Source organism: Hordeum vulgare, chromosome 1H (genome assembly GCF_904849725.1).
Source record: "Hordeum vulgare subsp. vulgare chromosome 1H, MorexV3_pseudomolecules_assembly, whole genome shotgun sequence".
In the NCBI taxonomy this organism is placed as follows: Eukaryota; Viridiplantae; Streptophyta; class Magnoliopsida; order Poales; family Poaceae; genus Hordeum; species Hordeum vulgare.
Window position 1 is genome coordinate 381,542,610 of NC_058518.1, and position 21,247 is coordinate 381,563,856.

The window sequence follows — 21,247 nt, forward strand, 5'->3', positions numbered from 1 at the left end:
TCCTCATTTTATATTTCCATGCAACAGTGGTGCAAAGCGAATGATTTGCCTTTTTTCCCTTGGTCCTTGAGCCATTCTTGAGCAATGTTGAGCTACATACCACACGTGAGAAAAGAAGTTAGCCACCAATCCATACGAGCCATGAAGAAAATAATTGATGAATTTGAACATATAATCACCTTATCTTTGCCATTTGTAGCCCTAGGGTTCATGTGTTGAAGTTGTGCCAAGCAAGACGCCAACTTTTGACACTCCCACGATTTAGTTATCCATCGATGTCGGAGCGAAGCTTGCAATCGATAGAGGCCCGCAGTGTTGCATGCATGGAAGTACTCATAGATACAGTTCCAATAAGTTAACATTGGTTGCACAACACTAATGACCAGAACAAGACTATTTTTTTCCCATGCTTCACATGACAACATGTCTTCTTTTCAAATGTAATTTGCACTTCTACGCATTGGAGTTCCCTCAGAGCATTGTTAGGAAACGGGCCGGTCCATGGCCCCCTTTAGATACTGGTAAATTTTTATTTTCAATTTACTAGGTTTTTTGGGTTCATTTTCTGATTCGTCAACTTTTAAAAAAATATCTGAGCATTTTCATTAATTTGTGATTCATTTTCAAAATAAATGAATATTTTTAAAATATGTAACATTGATTTAAAAATTGTGAATATTTTTTGTCAAAATTTTATGCCTTCTAAGTTATGAACATCTTTTAAATTTTCACAACTCACGTTTTCCTGGAAATTCACAAACTTTTTAAAATTCATTTTTTCAGAAAATCATAAAAATAAAGAAAAAAGATTCAATCTCATACTTAAAATAAAAGCCTATAAAAAATATAAGACATGCAAAAACATAAAAAATAGTTAAAAGCCAACCATGAAAAGGGGAAAAATCGCAAGTACACGAGTTGATTGCCTCAACATCAGGCAAGTTTGGTTAATTTAGTTTGTTTTTTTTGTCAGTTCGACTCTATTTGAGAGACCCCGCTTGCTTATTGCAATTCTGAATTACATGCTAAGTTCACGGGCTGGAGATAAGCGGACTCGAACCGCTGACATCCGCCACAGGGTAAACCACCGCCTCTCAGGCCTCCCCGACGGGTTCTACCATAGAGGCCAACGTTATCACTGGACTTTCGTGTCAATCCAACTGGAGGAGGGAAATCGAGAACAAACCTAATCCCTATATGACGCTTCCGCATCAAACTGTGGACTATTCTACCATCCGAGCGATCATTTGACCGAGAATAAAGCTAATTTTTTCATAACGTTTTTTTGAAAATGAAACTTTCATAAAAATTCTTAACATTTTAATACATGATTAACCTTTTTATTTTTTATTTTATTTGAAATACGTGTTAAACCATTTTCAAATACACGTTCAAACATTTATGTGAATGAGAAAAACATTTTTTAGCTATTCGCACAGTTTTTACATTGTAGTTTTGAAATGTCACTTTTTTAAATGCTGGAGAGTTCTTAAAAATGTAAAGCACATTTTATTGAATGATATGAACATTTTTTTTAATTTAAGCGTCTTTTATGTTAGATTGTGTAACATTTAAAAAATGTCAAGTACATTTATTTTAAATTATTGAATATTTTAAAATGCATAAACTTTTTCTAAATTCGCTAAGATATATTCTACACCCTTTTAACGTTCTCCAACTCACGCTGGACATTTAAAAAACCCAAAGATCATGAGTGCACATGGAGACAGCAAGATGGAGCGAGCAGAAACTAAATGTCTAATTTGCCCTCATGCACGGTTCCATATTGTTTTTTTAGTGATCATGGAATAAATCATATAAATAACTAGGTCAGTGTGAGGTGGATGATTAATCAACCTAGGTCAAGAAGGGTCCATAAACACACTATGAAACTGCCCGACCAAAGAATGTTTCAGAGTGGTGTATGAGGAAATCAAGTCATGATACTATTGTCAAGTTTTGGGTATTCCACATGGGCCTTTTAAAAATAATCTGATATTAGTATGCGATAGAAGAGGGGAGGGGGGAGGAGCATTGTATTTCAGCCACACATATTGGATTAATATTATGTGGTATTTAATTTCTTTCGTTGCAACGCTTAAACATGTTTATAATATAAAGAAAAATAAAAAATCAAATAAAAAATGAAAACAACGAACAAACCCTGATATACGTGTACCTACGTCATTATGGGCTGACCCATTTAGAGTGCCCATGAGGCGAGATGTCCTTGTGTGAGCGAGACACAACCGCTCCCGAGTTACAGTTCGAAACTTATATCTCACTTATAACGAGTATAACACTCGTTTCGCTTGAAGATTTCTTTTGGGAGACCGCTAGGCGCCGACGCGCCGGTCCAAATTTCGACCAGTCGACTACCTAACGTCCGAGCGTTAAGGGTCTTGATTAACGTATTGGTTGGGCCTTCGTCGTCGCATCAATTATTACAATCGAAGCATTTATTATAACAATCGAAGCATTTATTCTTGTAAATGTCGACAGTGATTGCAATAATAAATGCTTCGATTGTAGAAAAATCGACCTCACACGCTTCAGCAAAACAATCTTGCTGGTTATAGCGTGATCGTTTGGTTGTAGCATTTTGTGTCACCGATTGTAGCAAAAGTCTATAACGTGTTGCAGCAAAAACATCATTGCCTTTGGTTGTAGTTGGTTGTGCATGCTGGTTCTTCGGTTGAAGCTTTTCAAAAGCAATATTGCAGCAATGTTGCAACTGGTTGCAGCATTTTTAGGTACTGTTTGGAGCTCCTCCGCTTTTTTTGTTGTAGCAAATCGCCCTTGCGAGGTCGCAGCTATGCCTTGATGGATGTAGCAAAAAAATTCGTCGATACTAGCAAAATCAAGTTACGGTTATAGCAAAGTCGTCGTTACCGCCATCGCGAGGTAGCAGTTTTTCCTTGATGGATGTAGCAAAACACTTAGCCCGTACTAGAAAAAACAAGTACAATTGCAGTAAAAATCGCAATCAAGGGCCCAACTAATGGCCACATGGGCCCACGAGCAGTGGTGCGTGCCGAGGCGTTCGACGGAACGGTTTGACTCGCACGTCGTTTATAAACGTTTTCCTTTTTCTTTCGCTGTCATTTCTTGACCGTTCTGTTTTTTTTGTTGTCTTTCCGTTTGCTCGATCAATTGTGTGTTGTTCGTTGATTGGTCTGGTTTTCTTCAATATTTTTTCTTCTTTTTCTTTGTGTCTTTACGGCCTCCTTCTATTCTTCTGTTTTCTTTTTTTTCACCACTTTTATTTGTTTATTTCTCCATTTCTATTTTTCTTTTTTTATGATTTCTTCGGTTCCTTAGTTTCTTTCTATATTTTTATTTTATTTTATTTTTTCTATGATGTTTTTGGTCCCTTAATTTCTTTCTCAGTTTTCACTAGTTTTTTCTTTATTTTTTGGTTTTTGTTTTCTTGATTTCATTTTTTTTGGTATTATTTGTTTCTCTTTTTTGTTCATTGCTTTTCTTCCTTTTTTGTAGATTTTCATCGGTTATTTTTTATTCAAAACTTGTCTATTTTTTCAGTACATGATGTACATTATTAGTGTACATGTGCAACATTTTGTTGATACACGTAAAATCTTTTTTATGTACATTATTAGTGTACATGTATATTGTTTCTCTGAAATGATGTTTGGGATGCTTATTTGAATATATTGTCAACATTTTATCAAATACAAGGTGAACACATTTTTAACGAAAATATAAACATTTTTTTGACACATAGTGTACATTTGTTTGTACATCAGAAGCATTTTTTATACATGTTTCTCATAATTGTTTTTATGTCAACTTATATTTACTATAAATACGTTTCCCCTATATGGCAGGACATTTTTTGTAGATTTTTATCTTTTTAAAATACATAATTAACATTTATTTTAAATAATGTGTAGAGGTATTTTTTTACAGACTGTATTTTTTGTTTACAATAGGAACATTGTTCTTATACTTGCTAAATATTTTTCCAAATACATGATTGCCATTGTTTTAGTTATATGTTTTGATGTCCACTTGTTTTCATACAGATTGTATATTTTTTGTACATAAAGAATTATTTTTCTTATACATGTTTAATAATGTTGCAAATACAAGATTAACTTTTTTAGACCTATCTTTTGATTTCTTATTATCCGTACATATTGTGCTCTTTTTTATACATAATAAATACTTTTATTATACGATTTTAACATTTTGCAAGGACATGAATTTTTATTTGAATATAAAATCTTCAAATATAATTATTTAAATTTGATGTAAAACTTTAAAAGGAAAAAAAAGGTTCTTTTAGCATGTCATCATCATTGCGGGGAGATCCCATGTAGTGCTTGCACGGGCGAGGGCGAAATGATGTTGTTGAACTGGCCGGGCTACTACGGCTGCTCTTGAAGCGAGGCTGCCCTACGTCACACTATAAGCGAGACATAGGCTCGCCCGAGATACAACACAAACAAAAGAAATATGCGAAACAACAACATATGTGGCTTAACGGGCACGCCCGGTTATTTCGCATGTGCGAAGTGAGGGTAATTTGACGCATAGAGCCTCACACCTCGGGCCCCTCACCGTCAAATGGCTATCGACGTTATAAAAAACTAGAAAAATTGAAAAAGAGGGACATACAGTAAGGAGGAGAAGAGTAAGAAGATACAATCAAAAATGTTTTGCATGAGAAGATGGCTTGGATTTAATGTGTAACTTTAAAACAAATTTACTTAGTACGATCAGTTCTCTAAGCAAATTTGTAGATGATCTTACCTTTGATCATCTCATTGAAAAGAAGACAATACATATGATGGGCTGCTACTAAAAAAAGTAGCAATTAATAATGCAATACAAATTACATGTCTCCACCTTGAATGAACTCCCAACGCCAATCTTTCTCAGGTATGTGACTTCGCTGAACTTACATAGTGATATATTTATGTATAGCATCTAGATCGTAAAATAGACGTTGTATCAATTTAGGTAAAATACTACAAATGAAGCACGAGAATTAAGATTTAAGAGCCATACGTGAAGGCTTTTTCTTCTCGTCACAACAACTGGATATGTTGCAGTTGAATCAACAGGTGTTGGAGTAGGTGGAACATGCAGGCGGAGGCCAACCAGGTATCCTAGCGGCGGCGATGCAATGCAATGACCTGCTCTTATAGCGGATCGAAATCAGAGTGATGATGAGTGATGGAGAAATAATAAGATATGTGAGACGCGTGCATGCTTGACCCTGATGGGCTGCATGACACTGCGGAGAAGGCAAACCAAATGGCTTGATCGAGGTGGCTTCATGGTGTTGCCCGCCGCAACATCCTTAGCAGTAATGAGCCCCGTGACCGCGATGCTCCCATTCGTTTTGGCCGCATCATTGATGACATGTAGCGCTTCACCCTCTAGTTGTTGTCCCTATCTAGACTCCGACGTTGTCCATGATGGAAGGGTAGATATGGTTGACTAGAGAGGAGGTGAATAGACAACTACCAATTTTTAGCTCTTTTAAACAAATTAGAGTTAGCAACAAATAGGTTGGCTAGATATGCAACTAGGCGAACAACCTATATGATGCTAATAACAAGACAAGAAAGCAAGCAAAGCATATAACACAACAATATCTTGCCCAAAGTAAAGGTAAGAAGTAACCACAAACGGAGCTGGTGGAGACGAGGATGTGTTACCGAAGTTCGTTTCCTTTAAGGGGAAGTACATCTCTCTTGGAGCGGTGTGGAGGCACAATGCTCCACAGGAAGCCATGTAACAGCCCAGATGTATTACTTTCCATATTTGTACTCCTTTCCTATTTTGTGGAGACATGGTTGATCATGTGTGGATGTTATATAGAGTTTATCATTTCATGTGGCTTCATTTCATGTCATCATTTTGCATCATGACATTCACTTGCATTCTTGGCATTCCATTCTTGTGTTGCTAGTGGTTGATCCACCATGGGAGTGCTAGTGTGGATATAACTATGTGGTTTTTGCAAACAATGGTATTTTCAAAACAATGCTAAAAACCCTTCCCCCTTTGATTATTTTAGCTTGTGTGTTAGACTTTGCTTGGTCCTGTTTTAAAATGTTAATCATTTAGAGGATTTACTTGTGGTTGAGGGGGTAGCTCTCGTTGTTGTATTAGACTTTAGATTTATGTGGGTTTTAATAAAAAACAACATTTAAAATTCCTGTTTTGGGTGTATTTTATTTTGTCCAAAAATCTGGTTTATATTTTTCTTAAATAGGGCATAGTTCCCTCATGCCCTACCTATTTTTTTTTCCAAAATCCCTGTGTTGGCTCTGAGGTATTTTGGTTTGTTGTTTTATTTAATTAAAAAGGGAAAACCCTTTTCTTCCCTGTTTTAGCCGGGCGCAAGAGAAGCCGAGGTGGGCCGGCTCCCTCCTCTCCACCTGGGCCCATCTCCCTTTGTCGCCAGCAACGGCCCGCAGCGCGTTCCTTCTTCCTCCTTCTGACGCCGTCCCCCCTCGCGTTGCTTTCCGTCAGAGAGCAGAGAGAGAGACCGCGTCCAACGCCGTCAGCCGTCCCATCCTCTGCCTATTTAGGCCTCGGCGTGCGTGCACAGTAGGGTTTCCCCCTATTCCCCATCGCGCTGCCACCTTCTTCCTCCTCCTTCTCCATCTCTCTCCCTCCCAGGTAAGTCTATGTAGTTAGAACAGAGAGCAGACCCGAGAGCGAGTAGTTCGCCGCCGTCTCCCTCCGTGTTGTCGTCGTCTCCGGCATCGACAAGCATGTCTAGGGGCTCGAGGAGGTTCCCCGCGTTCCGTTCCCGGCGCTAGGAGTCCCAGAGGTCCACCGCAACGACGACCACTTCCTCGTCTACCTCGCCGTCGTGCTGCTCCGCCCGTGGTCGACCTGCTTCGACTCCGGCAGGCTCCCCCGACGCTTCTTCCCCGCGTCGGCTCCACTTGACCACAGGGTGAGCACGCCGTCTCCTCCCCTCTCTTCCTTCTGTCGTAGTCGCGCTGTTCGCATGCTCGCCGTCTTGCTGTCGCCGCCGTGGCAGGAGAAGTGCCGCACCGGCCATCCACCGTTGCGGGCTCCCTCCCGCCATACTAAGCCGGGGAATGGGTTCCCCTAGAACCCCGCGACTAGTGCCAAGTGTCGCCACGACGAGTAGGTCACCGGAGCTTCGCCGGAGTGGATCCTCTGTTCCGACCGCGTAGGATGCAGGTAGAGCAGAGGGGGCTGCTCAAAAGAGCAACGCCCCCTCTCTATCAAGATCCGTTCGTCTAACGCAGTGGCAACCGAGCTGTGTTCCTTCACAGCATCGCGGGTTCGATTCCCCCCGGGCGCCCTTTTTCTTTTCTTCGTTGGTTCCTGTGCAGCGCCAGAGAGGTGGCTTACCTTGTCTGTAGCCCCCTCTCTGTTAAGCTTCAATAGCCTAGCTGAGTGGTGTTAGTCTCGGAGTGGCACCAGTGGGTTGTGGGTTCGAATCCCACATCCCCCCCTTTTTTCCATTTTTTCCTTTTGCTCTCTTTTTGTTTTGTTTTATTTACTGCTAGGGTTTTGCTTGTTGTTATTCTTTTTCCTAAAATGCACTTGGGTTTGTAGTATGTGTGTGTTGTAGATTTAGGTGGGGAGTGTATGTGTGTATGTGTTGCACATACACTTGTGAAAGTGGCCATAATCTCATATGTGAGCATAACCACATATGGTGTGGAGTGTGATTCTACCATGTGTGTGTTATGTGAGTATGTTTCTTGTGTGGTAATGCATGTGTAGGTGTAAGTGTGTTGTGGGTGTGTGCGTGAGTCCACATATACATGTGCATGTGTGTGTGCTCATGTGTGTGTGTGTGTGTGTGTGGAGGAACCCTTCTTACCATGTTGGTATAACCTTATTGGTGACTCCATGCTATGCCTAGATAGGTTGAACTTGTCCTTGTGAGTGTGCATGTGTAGATGTTGCCAACATGATAGTTTCTACATGTGACTATAAGACACTTGTAACTTATAGGATTCTTTGTGATATTTTCGAGCTAGTTTTGTGCTTTGTTGTTACATGCAAGTACCTATGTATTAATATGAGTTTTGGGGTAGAATCATCCGAGGAATCCATTGGTGCTGTCAGATTTCATTTTAGAGCAACTTCATAAAATTGTTATTTTCTGATGTGATGCCATGTTTAGAGCTTTGCATTAGGTGGTGCTTTGGTCCTTTGTGGATGATTCCTTGATGGAATGGTAGTGGGTGAACCCCTCTACAGCATGGGACATTTATTTTGTGCTTAGGTTTTTGTATGAACCTATTGTGCCCTATCAAAGTGGACACTTGGCTGGATCTGCCAGATTTGTGAAACCCTGAGAATTTCACTAAGACTGAGAATCTGGAGTTATTTTCTTCCCCTGTTGTCTTGTGTGAATTAGCTCATGTGTTTGGAATTACCCCATGCAACAACCTAATGTTTGTTAGCTATTATGTTTTTCTAGCTCCCTGTTAAATTTCATGCTCATTCACCTCCTGTAGGTATCATTTTGGAGGCTGCCAAAATGCTTCAGAGCATAAGCAGATGGTGAAAATCTGTAATTTTCACTAAGTCCCAATCTGTGATATTTTGTCCAAGTTAGTGGCTATAGATCTGCTCATGGATGATTCCTTTACCTTAGATTATTGTCCAGGGTTGTAGTGCTTTCGGATGGCTTCAGTTTCATGCCTTGTTTGGTTTATTTAGAGGGTTGTAGCTACTGTAGATCCTATAGATAAACTGCTATGTTGCTGTTGAAAACAGATTGTATGCTTTTGTGGTTTTAGAGCTTGTGTGGGTATTGGTTGTTGGTGTGGTGTGATCCCAAGCACCATTCCACTTGTAATTTGTTGCTTGATCATGTGGCAACCTGGTTACACCAGTGAGTGCCCATTAGTTTGTGCTTGTGGCTGTTTGAACCCGTAGGTCTTTGAACTTGTTTTGTAGTTTCCGGTTGATCCGTGACTACGTTCTCTATGTTCTTTATATGTTTTTGCATCGTTTTCTCTTGATGCACATGTTCATGCCATGTTCATGCATGTCAATATAAATTAATATGAGGTTCTATCCAGAATTCAATTAACTCAACTAATGCATATGAAAGTGACTAGAATAGGGATGCATGCTTACTTCTTCACACATGCATCATATTGGTTGTTGCATTATGTTTTGCCAGTGTTCATTGGCTGTTATCTTATCTTGGGTAGCATCGGAAAGGGAGATCAAGTACGTGGATTCTGGAGAGTACGTGCAGGAAGAACAAGAGCAGTTCCAGGCTGAAGAAATCACAGGCAAGATGACCGTGACCTTGACACCGTTTCTAGCTTTGTTATGCTTAGAACCATGTTTCCTTCGTTATATGCTCGCTGCCTACCACAAGATATAAATGCCATATATCTTTGCCATGAACCCCAAATACTTCCCTGTCCTAGCAAATATTGTTTGGCTAAGTAGGCTTGCTCAACCTCTAATGGATAGCTTTGCTAGTTGCAGGTGATAGCTGGTCCATGAGATATCATGGGCATTTTGACATAATTATTTATCTGTGATTAAATTAATGCACCTATATACTTGGTAAATAACGGAAGGCCTAGCCTTTTGCCGGGTGATTTGTTCCGTTGTTGTCGCCTTAGTTTCGGCTACCGGTGTCTGATTCCATAACTGAGCGCTCCTAACACGTTCGGGGTTGTTATGGGGACCCCCTTGATAAATCGTGTAGTGATAAGGCTAGTCTGGCAGGACCCAACTTTGGTTTTAATCTGCTAATAACTTAATAAAAATGCATAGGGAATAGCTACCCCGAGGAATCTAATCAACCCCAGGCTAGTGCTCCTCATGAGTGTTGGTCCAAACTAGAGTCGTGTGCGGGGCCAACCCGGGGCAACTCGGGAGATGTCTATCAGGCCACTGTACGCTGTGCTCATCCGTCGTGTCCTGAGAACGAGATACACGGCTCCTATCGGGTTCGTCGACACATCGGGAGGTCTTGCCAGATTTGTCTTACCTTAGCGATAGATCTTGCACATTGGGAATCCGGTGAAACTTTGGGTCTCCTAAAAGTTGAGGTTTTCTTCTAAGGAATCCGACGAGATCACGAGTTTCGTGATAGAGGATTACTTTTGCGGCCTGTGGCAGTTTGTGATGGACTAGTTGGAGCACCCGTGCAGGGTTTAATCTTTCGGAAAGCCATGCCCGCGGTTATGTGGCAAACATGAATATTTTGTTAACATCCGGTTCTAGACAACTTGAAGTAACTCTAATAAAATCTGCCAACTATGTGCGTAACCATGACTGTCTCTTTGGTAGATCGTTCTCTGATCGAGAACGCGATGGGGTTATGTCTAACGTAAGTAGGTGTTCAGGATCACTTAGTGATCAACCTAGTCTTCGATCACTTTCGTAGACCACCATATGTTTACTCTGATCATCGTAAGGTAGCCACTATATATGCTTAGGTTGCTGCAAACTCATACACTTAACCTTCCTCACCCATTAACTAGGCTAGACTCGATACCAAGGTCATTCGATTCCTGAGTCCCCGTGGCTCACAAATTAATACAAACACCAACAGGTACAGGTACGCCTGATGCAGGAGATCCTGATGATAGCCAGCTGAAGTGGGAGTTCGATGAGGACTTTGGCAGACTGTATGTGAACTACCGGAGGACTGAGGCCGTGGTCGTGATCGTGGGGCCAGCATGCGGGATTTCATAGTTTTACTTGTTTTCATGTTGTCCATAGCCGGACTAAACTATGCTCTGAATAATGTGTGTCTGTAAGCTATATGCTATACTCTTATTCGATGGCAAGTGTATGCCCTACTTGTCACTCTTTCAGTTATGTAATGTTATGATTATCTCGCTTGCGGAACATTTAGATGCGCCCCTTGTTGGGTAACGTAGCAAAAATTCAAAATTTTCCTACGCCATATTCAGATCTTCCAATGGAGAGACCAACAACGAGAGAGGGGTGAGAGCATCTTCATACCTTTGAAGATCGCTAAGCGGAAGCGTTGCTAGAACGCGGTTGATGGAGTCGTACTCGCGGCGATTCAGATCGCGGTGTGATTCCGATCTAGTGCCAAACCATGTCACCTCCGCGTTCAACACACGTGCAACCTGGTGACATCTCCCGCACCTTGATCTAGCAAGGAGGAGGGAGAGGTAGGGAAGAGCTCTGACAGCACGACAACGTGGTGGCGATGGAGCGACGAGGTCTCCCCGCAGGGCTTCGCCAAGCACCGTGGGAGAGGAGGAAGAAGAGAGACACGACTGCGCCGAGAGAGTGAGAAATTCCCGTGTCTCCAATGGCCAAAATCCCCACTATATATAGGGGTAAGGGGAGGGTGGCGCCCCCTAGGGTTCTCACCCTAAGGGGCGCGGCAGCCCTAGATGGGGCTGGAGGTGGCGGCCAGGAGGGGAGAGGGGGGTGGCGCACCCGTGGTGGGCCTTAGGCCCACCTGACTGAGGGTTTCCCCCTTCCCTCTCTAGGTGCCTTGGGCTGGGTGTGGGGGCGCACCGGCCCACCCATGGGCTGGTTCCCTCCCATACTTGGCCCATGTAGCCTCCTGGGGCTTGTGGCCCCTCCCGGTGGGCCTCCGGAACCCTTCCGGTGGTCTCGACACTTTGCCGGTGGTGCCTGAAACATTTCCGGCGTCCAAACCCATCCATCCTATATATCAATCTTTACCTCCGGACCATTCCAGAGCTCCTCGTGATGTCCGGGATCTCATCTGGGACTCGGAACAACCTTCGGTAACCTCATATAACAATTCCCTATAACCCCAGCATCATCGAACCTTATGTGTGTAGACCCTACGGGTTCGGGAGACATGCACACATGACCGAGACACCTCTCCGGCCAATAACCATCAGCGGGATCTGGATACCCATGGTGGCTCCCACATGTTGCATGATGATCTCATCGGATGAACCACGATGTCAAGGATTCAATCAATCCCGTATACAATTCCCTTTGTCTGTCGGTATAGAACTTGCCCGAGATTCGATCATCGGTATCCTTATACCTTGTTCAATCTCGTTACCGGTAAGTCTCTTTAATCGTCCCGTAGCACGTCATCCCGTGACTAACTCCTTAGTCACATTGAGCTCATTACGATGATGTTCTATCGAGTGGGCCTAGAGATACCTCTCCGTGCCACGGAGTGACAAATCCCGATCTCGATTCGTGCCAACCCAACAAACACTTTCGGAGATACCCTAGTGCACCTTTATAGTCACCTAGTTACGTTGTGACGTTTGATACACCCAAAGCACTCCTACGGTATCTGGGAGTTGCACAATCTCACGGTCTAAGGAAAAGACACTTGACATTAAAAAAACTTTAGCATACGAACAACACGATCTAGTGTTATGCTTAGGATTGGGTCTTGTCCATCACATCATTCTCCTAATGATGTGATCCCGTTCTCAATGACATCCAATGTCCATGATCAGGAGACCATGATCATCTATTGTTCAACGAGCTAGCCAACTAGAGGATTGCTAGGGACACATTGTGATCTATTTATTCACACATGTATTGCTGTTTCCTGTTAATACAATTATAGCATGAACAATAGACGATTATCATGAACAAGGAAATATGATAATAACCATTTTATTATTTCCTCTAGGGCATATTTCCAACAGTCTCCCACTTGCACTAGAGTCAATAATCTAGTTACATTGTGATGTATCGAACACCCACAACATTGTGGTATTGATCATGTTTTTCTCGTGGAAGAGGTTTAGTCAATGGGTTTGCAATATTCAGATCCGTGTGTACTTTACAAATATCTACGACTCCTCTCTGGACCTGGTCCTGGATGGAGTTGTAGCGGCGTTGGATGTGCTTGGTCTTCCAGTGATATCCGGGCTCCTTGGCTATGGCAATGGCTCCAGTGTTATCACACAAGAGTGTCATCGGACGTGACACGCTTGGAACCACTCCAAGGTCGGTGATGAACTCCTTCATCTAGATCCCTTCATGAGCCGCTTCTGAAGCAGCTATGTACTCCGCTTCACATGTAGATGCTGCCACGACGTCTTGCTTGCTGCTGTACCAGCTCACTGCCCCACCATTCAAAACATACACATATCCGGTCTGTGACTTAGAGTCATCCGGATCTGTGTTGAAGCTAGCATCGGCGTAACCCTTTACGACGAGCTCTTCGTCACCTCCATAAACGAGAAACATCTCCTTAGTCCTTTTCAAGTACTTAAGGATATTCTTGACCACTGTCCAGTGTTCCATACCGGGATCACTTTGGTCCTCCCCACCAAACTTATGGCAAGGTTTACATCAGGTTTGGTACACATCATGACATACATTAGAGAGCGTACGGCTGAAGCGTAGGGGACAGTACTCAACTTCTCTCTATCTGCTGCCATGGTTGGTGACTGAGTCTTACTCAATCTCTTACCTTGCAAAACTGACAAGAACCCCTTCTTCGAGTTTTCCATATTGAACTTCTTCAATATCTTGTCAAGGTATGTGCTTTGTGAAATACCTATGAGGCGTCTCGATCTATCTCTATAGATCTTGATGCCTAATATGTATGCAACTTCTCCAAGGTCCTTCATTGAAAAACTCTTATTCAAGTAGGCCTTTATGCTCTCCAATAATTCTATATCACCCCCATCAATAATATGTCATCCACATATAGTATGAGAAAAGCTACAGAGCTCCCACTCACTTTCTTGTACACACAGGCTTCTCCATAAACCTGTATGAACCCAAACGCTTTAATCACCTCATTAAAGCGAATGTTCCAACTCCGAGATGCTTGCACCAGCCCATAGATGGAGCGCTGGAGCTTGCATACCTTGTTAGCACTCTTAGGATCGACAAAACCTTCTGGTTGCGTCATATACAACTCTTCCTTAAGATACCCCTTAAGGAACGCTGTTTTGACGTCCATTTGCCAAATTTCATAATCATGAAAAGCGGAAATTGCTAACATGATTCAGACTGACTTTAGCTTCGCTACGGGAGAGAAAGTCTCATCGTAGTCAACTCCTTGAATTTGTCGAAAACCCTTTGCGACAAGTCGAGCTTTTATAAACGGTCACATTACCGTTTGCGTTAGTCTTCTTCTTGAAGATCCATTTATTTTCTATGGCTCGCCGATCATCGGGCAAGTCCACCAAAGTCCATACTTTGTTCTCATACATGGATCCTATCTCGGATTTCATGGCCTCAAGCCATTTGTTGGAATCCCGGCCCGCCATTGCTTCTTCATAGTTCGAAGGTTCACCGTTGTCTAATGATGACCCACAAGTATAGGGGATCTATCGTAGTCCTTTCGATAAGTAAGAGTGTCAAACCCAACGAGGAGCAGAAGGATCTGACAAGTGGTTTTCAGCAAGGTAAAATATGCAAGCACTGAAATTATCTATGACAAGTAGTTGTGTGGTGAGATGATTCATAGAAAACAACAAGTAACAAAAGTAACAACGGTGCACCAAAGTGGCCCAATCCCTTTTGTAGCAAGGGACAAGCCTGGACAGAGTTTTATAGGAGGTAAAACGCTCCCGAGGACTGATACGTCTCCGTCGTATCTACTTTTCCGAACTCTTTTGCCCTTGTTTTGGACTTTAATTTGCATGATTTGAATGGAACTAACCCGGACTAACGCTGTTTTCAGCATAATTGCCATGGTGTTGTTTTTGTGCAGAAATAAAAGTTCTCGGAATGTCCTGAAAATTTACGGAGATTTTTTCTGTAATAAAAGAAAAATACCTGCGCAAAGTTCCACGTGAGGGGGCATGCCAGTGGGCCACAAGCCCCTGGGCCGCGGCCAACCCCTATTGCCGCGCCATGAGGGCTTGTGGGGCCCACGTGGCACCACCGCCCCCAATCTCAGTCCTATATCTTCCGTTTCGCCTGGAAAAAAAATCAGAGAGAAGCTTTCATCGCATTTTGCGATACGGAGGCGCCGCCACATCCTGTTCTTCATCTCGAGGGCAGATCTGGAGTCCGTTTCAGGCTCCAGAGAGGGGAAATCGTCGCCATCGTCATCACCAACCTTTCTCCATCGACAATTCCATGATGCTCTTCATCATTCGTGAGTAATCTCATCGTAGGCTTGCTGGACGGTGATGAGTTGGATGAGATCTATCATGTAATCGAGTTAGTTTTTGACGGGGATTGATCCCTAGTATCCAATATGTTCTAGATTGATGTTGCTACTACTTGGCTATGCTTAATGCTTGTCACTAGGGCCCGAGTGACATGATTTCAGATCTGAACCTATTATGTTGTCGCCAATATATTTGTGTTTTAGATCCTATCTTGCAAGTTGTAGTCACCTACTATGTGTTATGACCCGGCAACCCCGGAGTGACTATAGCCGGAACCACTCCCGGAGATGACCATAGTATGAGGAGTCCATGTATTCACCGCGTGTTAATGCGTTGGTCCGGTTCTTTATTAAAAGGAGAACCTTAATATCCCGTAGTTTCCATTAGGACCCCGCTGCCATGGGAGGGATGGACAATAGATGTCATGCAAGTTCTTTTCCCTAAGCACGTATGAGTACATGCGGAATACATGCCTACATTAGATTGATGAACGGGAGCTAGTCACATATATCTCCGTGTTATAGCGTTACATGATGAATCACATCCGTCACACTCATCCATCACCGATCCACTGCCTACAAGTATTTTACTACCGGTCCTCTCTACGTTACTTTGCCTAGGCTTGTCCCTTGCTACAAGAGGGATTGTGCCACTTTGCTGCTGCTGTCACTACTGCTGTTACTTGTTACTTTGCTGCTGCTACTACTACTGTTCCTTGCTACTCCGCTGTTACTTGTTGGAAGACTTTGTTGGTGCTAAAATATCTCGTCAACAAGGCTTTTTCTGGCGCTGTTACCGGGGATTGTCAAAGCTTTTTCTCGTGTCGTTGCTGTCATACTACCTTGCTACTGATACTTTGCTTGCAGACACTAATCTTTCAGGTGTGGTTGAATCTGACGCGTTCAGCTGCTAATACTTGAGAATATCCTTTAGCTTCCCCTTGTGAGCGAATCAATAAATTTGGGTTGAATACTCTACCCTCGAAAACTGTTGCGATCCCATACGCTTGTGGGACATCAAGGCTTTTTCTGGCGCCGTTGCCGGGGAAGCACATCTATATTCTCTGAGTCACTTGGGATTGACATCTGCTGATCACTATGAGGAATCCGAAAGATCCAAGAACTAAAATCCTACCTTCCACTACGAGGAGAGGTAAGGAACTGCCATCTAGCTCTGCACTTGATTCACCTTCAGTTTTGAGTAAGTTTGCGACACCACCTCCTGCTAGAAATCTTGATATGTCGCCTATGCTTGGTGATGCTACTTTTGTTGCCCATGATGCTATGCTAGATACTATGCCTGATGATGCTATGCTAGATACTATGCCTGATGATGCTATGCTTGATACTATGCCTGATGATGCTATGCCTGATACTGCTTTGCCACTTGGTGCCCTTGATGCACATATTGCTAGAGTTGCTGCTAGATGTGATGATACTTCTGAGACTACTGATACTATTGAAGTAGAACCTGCTACTATGCCTGAATTGCCTGTTATGCCTGATACGCGCTATGTTATGGAGGGAGAGATGGCTGAGGATTTTCTTGCGTGTAAGGATAGCTATGATGTTGAGAAACTTCTGCGCAAGTGGAAAGAAAAATCTCTGAACGGTAGGATGAAATACGACCCTAAGTTTGCCACTTCGCCTATCTTCTTGACCGATAAGGATTATGAATTCTCTGTCGACCTTGAGTTAATCACTCTGGTCGAGTCTGACCCCTTTCACGGTTACGAGTCTGAAACGGTTGTAGCCCATCTTACCAAATTGCACGATATAGCCACCCTATTCACTAGTGAGGAAAAGATCCGTCACTACTACATGCTCAAGCTGTTTCCTTTCTCGCTAAAGGATGATGCTAATACTTGGTTCACTTCTCGTGCTCCTGGTTGTGTGCATAACCCCCAGGATATGGTCTACTACTTCTCTGAAAAATATTTCCCTGCCCATAAGAAGCAAGCTGCCTTGCAGGAAATATACAACTTTGCTCAAGCTGAAGAAGAGAGTCTCCCACAAGCTTGGGGGAGGCTCATCGAGCTGTTGAATGCTTTGCCCGATCACCATCTTGAGAAGAATGAAATAGTTGATATCTTTTATAATGGACTTACCGATGCTTCCAAAGACCACTTAGATAGTTGTGCCAGTAGTGTTTTTAGGGAACGAACTATAGAACTAGCTGAGATTCTATTGAACAACATCTTGTGCAATGAGAATGCTTGGACTATTCCCGAACCACCTCCTAAGCCAGCTCCGAAGAAAAGAGGTATTCTATTCCTCAGTCCTGAAGATATGCAAGAAGCCAAGAAATCTATGCGAGAGAAAGGCATTAAATCTGAAGATGTCAAAAATCCACCACCTATCGAAGAGATCTATGGTCTCGATAACCCGATACAAGTAGTAGAAGTAAATTCTCTGCGTAGGTTTGATGTGAGTGATATTCCTTTTGATAAACCTGCTAGCTTATGCATGGACGAATTTGATAACTTTGTTGCCAAACAACAGAGTTTCAATGATTATGTTAGCAGACAATTGGAACATAATGCTCGTATGCTTAGTCATTTAAGTGCTTGTGTGGACAAAAATGTCAATGATCTTAAACTTCTGAGTAAACATGCTTCTATGGTTACTACTCAGGTAGAACAAGTACTTAAAGCTTAAAATGACTTGCTCAATGAGTTGAATGACAATTCCATCAGAGTCTTTACTAGAGGCGGTAGAATGACCCAGGAACCTCTGTATCCCGAGGGTCATCCGAAGAGAATTGAACAAGATTCTCAAGGAGTTAGCACTGATGCACCTAGTCATCCTAGAAAGAAGAAGAAAGATGATAGGAACCTGCACGCTAGCAACCCTGTTGCTGCTACACCTGAGAGTCCAAACGATGCCTCTATCTCTGATGCTGAAACACAATCTGGTGATGAACATGAGCCTAATGATAATATCAATAGTGATGCCCATGAAGATGCTCAACCTAGCAATGAAAAGGATGTGGAGATTGAACCTAGTGTTGATCTTGATAACCCACAAACTAAGACTAAGAGATACGATAAGAATGACTTCGCTGCTAGGAAGCATGGTAAAGAGAGGGAACCGTGGGTTCACAAACATGTGCCCTTTCCACCCAAACCATCCAAGAAAAAGGATTTTGAGCACTTCGTTGAGATGATCAGACCTGTCTTTCTGCAAATGCATTTGACGGATATGCTCAAAATGTCTCCGTATGCTAAGTACATGAAAGATATCGTGACTAATAAGAGGAGGATACCTGATCTTGAGATCTCCGCCCTGGTTGCAAATTAGACTTTCAAGGGTGGAACTCCGAAGAAATTAGGTGATCCCGGTGTGCCCACTATACCTTGCTCCATTAAAGGCAACTACGTTAGAACTGTGTTATGCGATCTTGGAGCCGGTGTTCATGATAGGCTTTATCATAGGCTTTATCATAGGCTTGAACTGGATAAGTTGACACCCACTGAACTCTCTATGCAAATGGCCGACAAATCAACTACTTTCCCTATCGGCATTTGCGAGGATGTGCCTGTTGTGGTTGCTAACACCACTATATTAACAAACTTTGTTATCTTGGATATTCCCGAGGACGATGCCATGGCTGTCATCCTCGGAAGACCCTTTTTAAACACCGCAGGGGCTGCTATAGATTGCAACAAAGGCAATGTCACTTTCCATGTCAACGGTAATGAGCATACGGTGCACTTTCCGAAGAAACAATATCGAGTACATTGCATCAATGCTATCGAAAAAACTTCATCGATTCTTATTGGGAGCTTTCAATGCCCTATTCCTCGTGTGAAGATGAAGTATGACTTGCTTGTTGGGGAGGTACACATCCCCATTGAGGTGACCTAGTGACTATTCAAAAATTCTCCCCCTTCTTTTGCGATTCGAGAAAGTTTTGTTGAGGGGATTTGATCAACCCCATTGATGGTTTTGTTTCGATGACCATGAGATGGATGAATCGAGGAGTCACAAACCTCTGTTCCAAGCTTTCACTTTAGGTTGCTTAGAAGAAAAATGATAGATTTAGTTTAGTTTTCCCTGTTTCTTGTCTTAGCGTCGAGTAGAAAAGTACCCCGAAAATCAAAGTTCTCCGAACACTGTGAAAATCAAGTTTGATTTTTTCTGGAATATTTGAAAAATTCTGGGACAAAGAGTTTGCCTGGGCCCCACACCAGTGGGCCACAAGCCCTAGGGGCGCGAGCACCCCCTGGCCGCGGCACCCAGGCTTGTGGGGCCCACAGGCACCCCCTCTACTCATTCTTGCTCCCATCCTGTTCTCCTACCTCCAGAAAAAATTGTTTCACAGCTCAAACCCGTGTTCTTGCTGGGATTTTCGATCTCTTTGCTCAAATCACCGTTCTCCGAACCATTTTGGGGAAATTACTCCTTGGTAAGTGACTCCTCCATTGGTCCAGTTAGTTTTTGCTCTAATGCCCTATACTCCACGTATTTTTGCTGCCTTGGTGACCATGTTCTTGAGCTTTGTATGATGATTCTAGCTGGTGCCAAGTAGTTTCGATGCGTAATATGGTCTCTAGGCACTTGTTGGAGTAGTTGCTACAAGTTTCGTTGAGCCTTATTCACCTTCCCTTAGAATCACTAAAAATTTCAGAAATTTTCAGAGATAGAAAGGGAAAAGATGGGAAGGTTCTTGAGAGGCTCGTCAAGCCGTGACCCCAAGGATGATGGGAGTGAGAAGAAGCCCAAGTATCCGGTCCCTCGAGTCGCGGAAGTTCGAGTGTGCGAGTGGCCAAGCGACGTGTTCTTACGCGCCGCTGGAATTTATGAGGACTTTTATCACTTGGTGGAGAACGGAGGCCTTACCGCCTTCGTTGAAGATAAGTGTTCGCAATACCTCCTCCTCACTAATATCTTCGTACAAAGCTTTAACTTCTATCCGAGGAAGAATCCTCCTACGATTGTGTTTAAACTTTATGATATCCCCCAGCACATGTCACTCCAGGATTTTTGCAATGTTTGCAAATTACCTTACGTTGGGGATATTCATGAACCTCGTCCACGGAACTTGGAAGCTTTTATTGGTACAATTGCTGTAAGAGAGGAGAGAGGAGTGTCTTGCGCTAGAGCTGCTAGCATTCATTTTCCCGTGCTTCGGTACTTCTCATTATTTGTGGGAAAATGTTTGATTGGCCGTGGGAAGGCTGGGTCACTTAGTTCCCCAGATCTTGCGGTCTTGCGCGAAGCCCTTTATAACGATAAAACTTATAGCTTGGGCGCTATAGTAGCTCAACGGTTGAACCTGAACCGTTCTAAGGGTGTTGTCTATGGAGGTATCTATGCTACCCGTCTTGCCAGACACTTTGAGATACCCATTAGACTAGAGGAAGAATAAGATATGCTTCTTCCCGAGAGATATCTAGATTACGATAGAATGGTTCACCATGACTTTCTTGATAGAGATATAGGTGGAAGGATGATTTATAACCTGGTATTTAGTCAGGGTACTCGTGAGACTATTACTTTGCCTGCTTCTTCTTTGTTCAATCCTCATGCAGGCAGGTACACTATTATGCCCTCGGACATCTACGCATATTGGGGCTTGGACCAACCACAGGTGCCCGTGCCCGAGCCGCTAGTCGAGTACCAGAGCCGGTTTATCAGTGGGAGCCAGAGGAGCTCACACAACAGTGGCATCCTCGGTCCACTCCGGAGTACCCAGGAGCAGGTTATTTCCCTCCTTGGGAGTAGACCAAGTTAGGCCAAAAGCCTAAGCTTGGGGGAGTACGTGTTCTCACTCACTTTACATTCTTGCTTATGTTTTCATTTTGTTCGTCGGTGTTCAAACTTTGCCACTGTATCATCCATGCTAGTTTATTTTCTTTTTCTCGTTTTCTTTACGTGTGTCTGTTTAGTTTGAGAAAACCCAAAAAGATTTTCCTTTTCTTCTTTTGCTTGTTGGGAGCTTTCCCGTGTAGATAGTTTTCTTTTTTCTTTGGGTCAAGGTAGAAGATAACGGTTACAATGTTTAGTGGCTCTTGCATGCATACCTGTTCAGCTTTCAAAGAGCCATATTACTTTGTCTTCTCCTTTGTGTTTGCAGCTGGTATGAACTCGATCTATTTTGTTTTTGTAAATATGACTAGCTCATCATGCCTGATTCAGCTTTGTTGTGAGAGAAACATGTTTGCAATGACA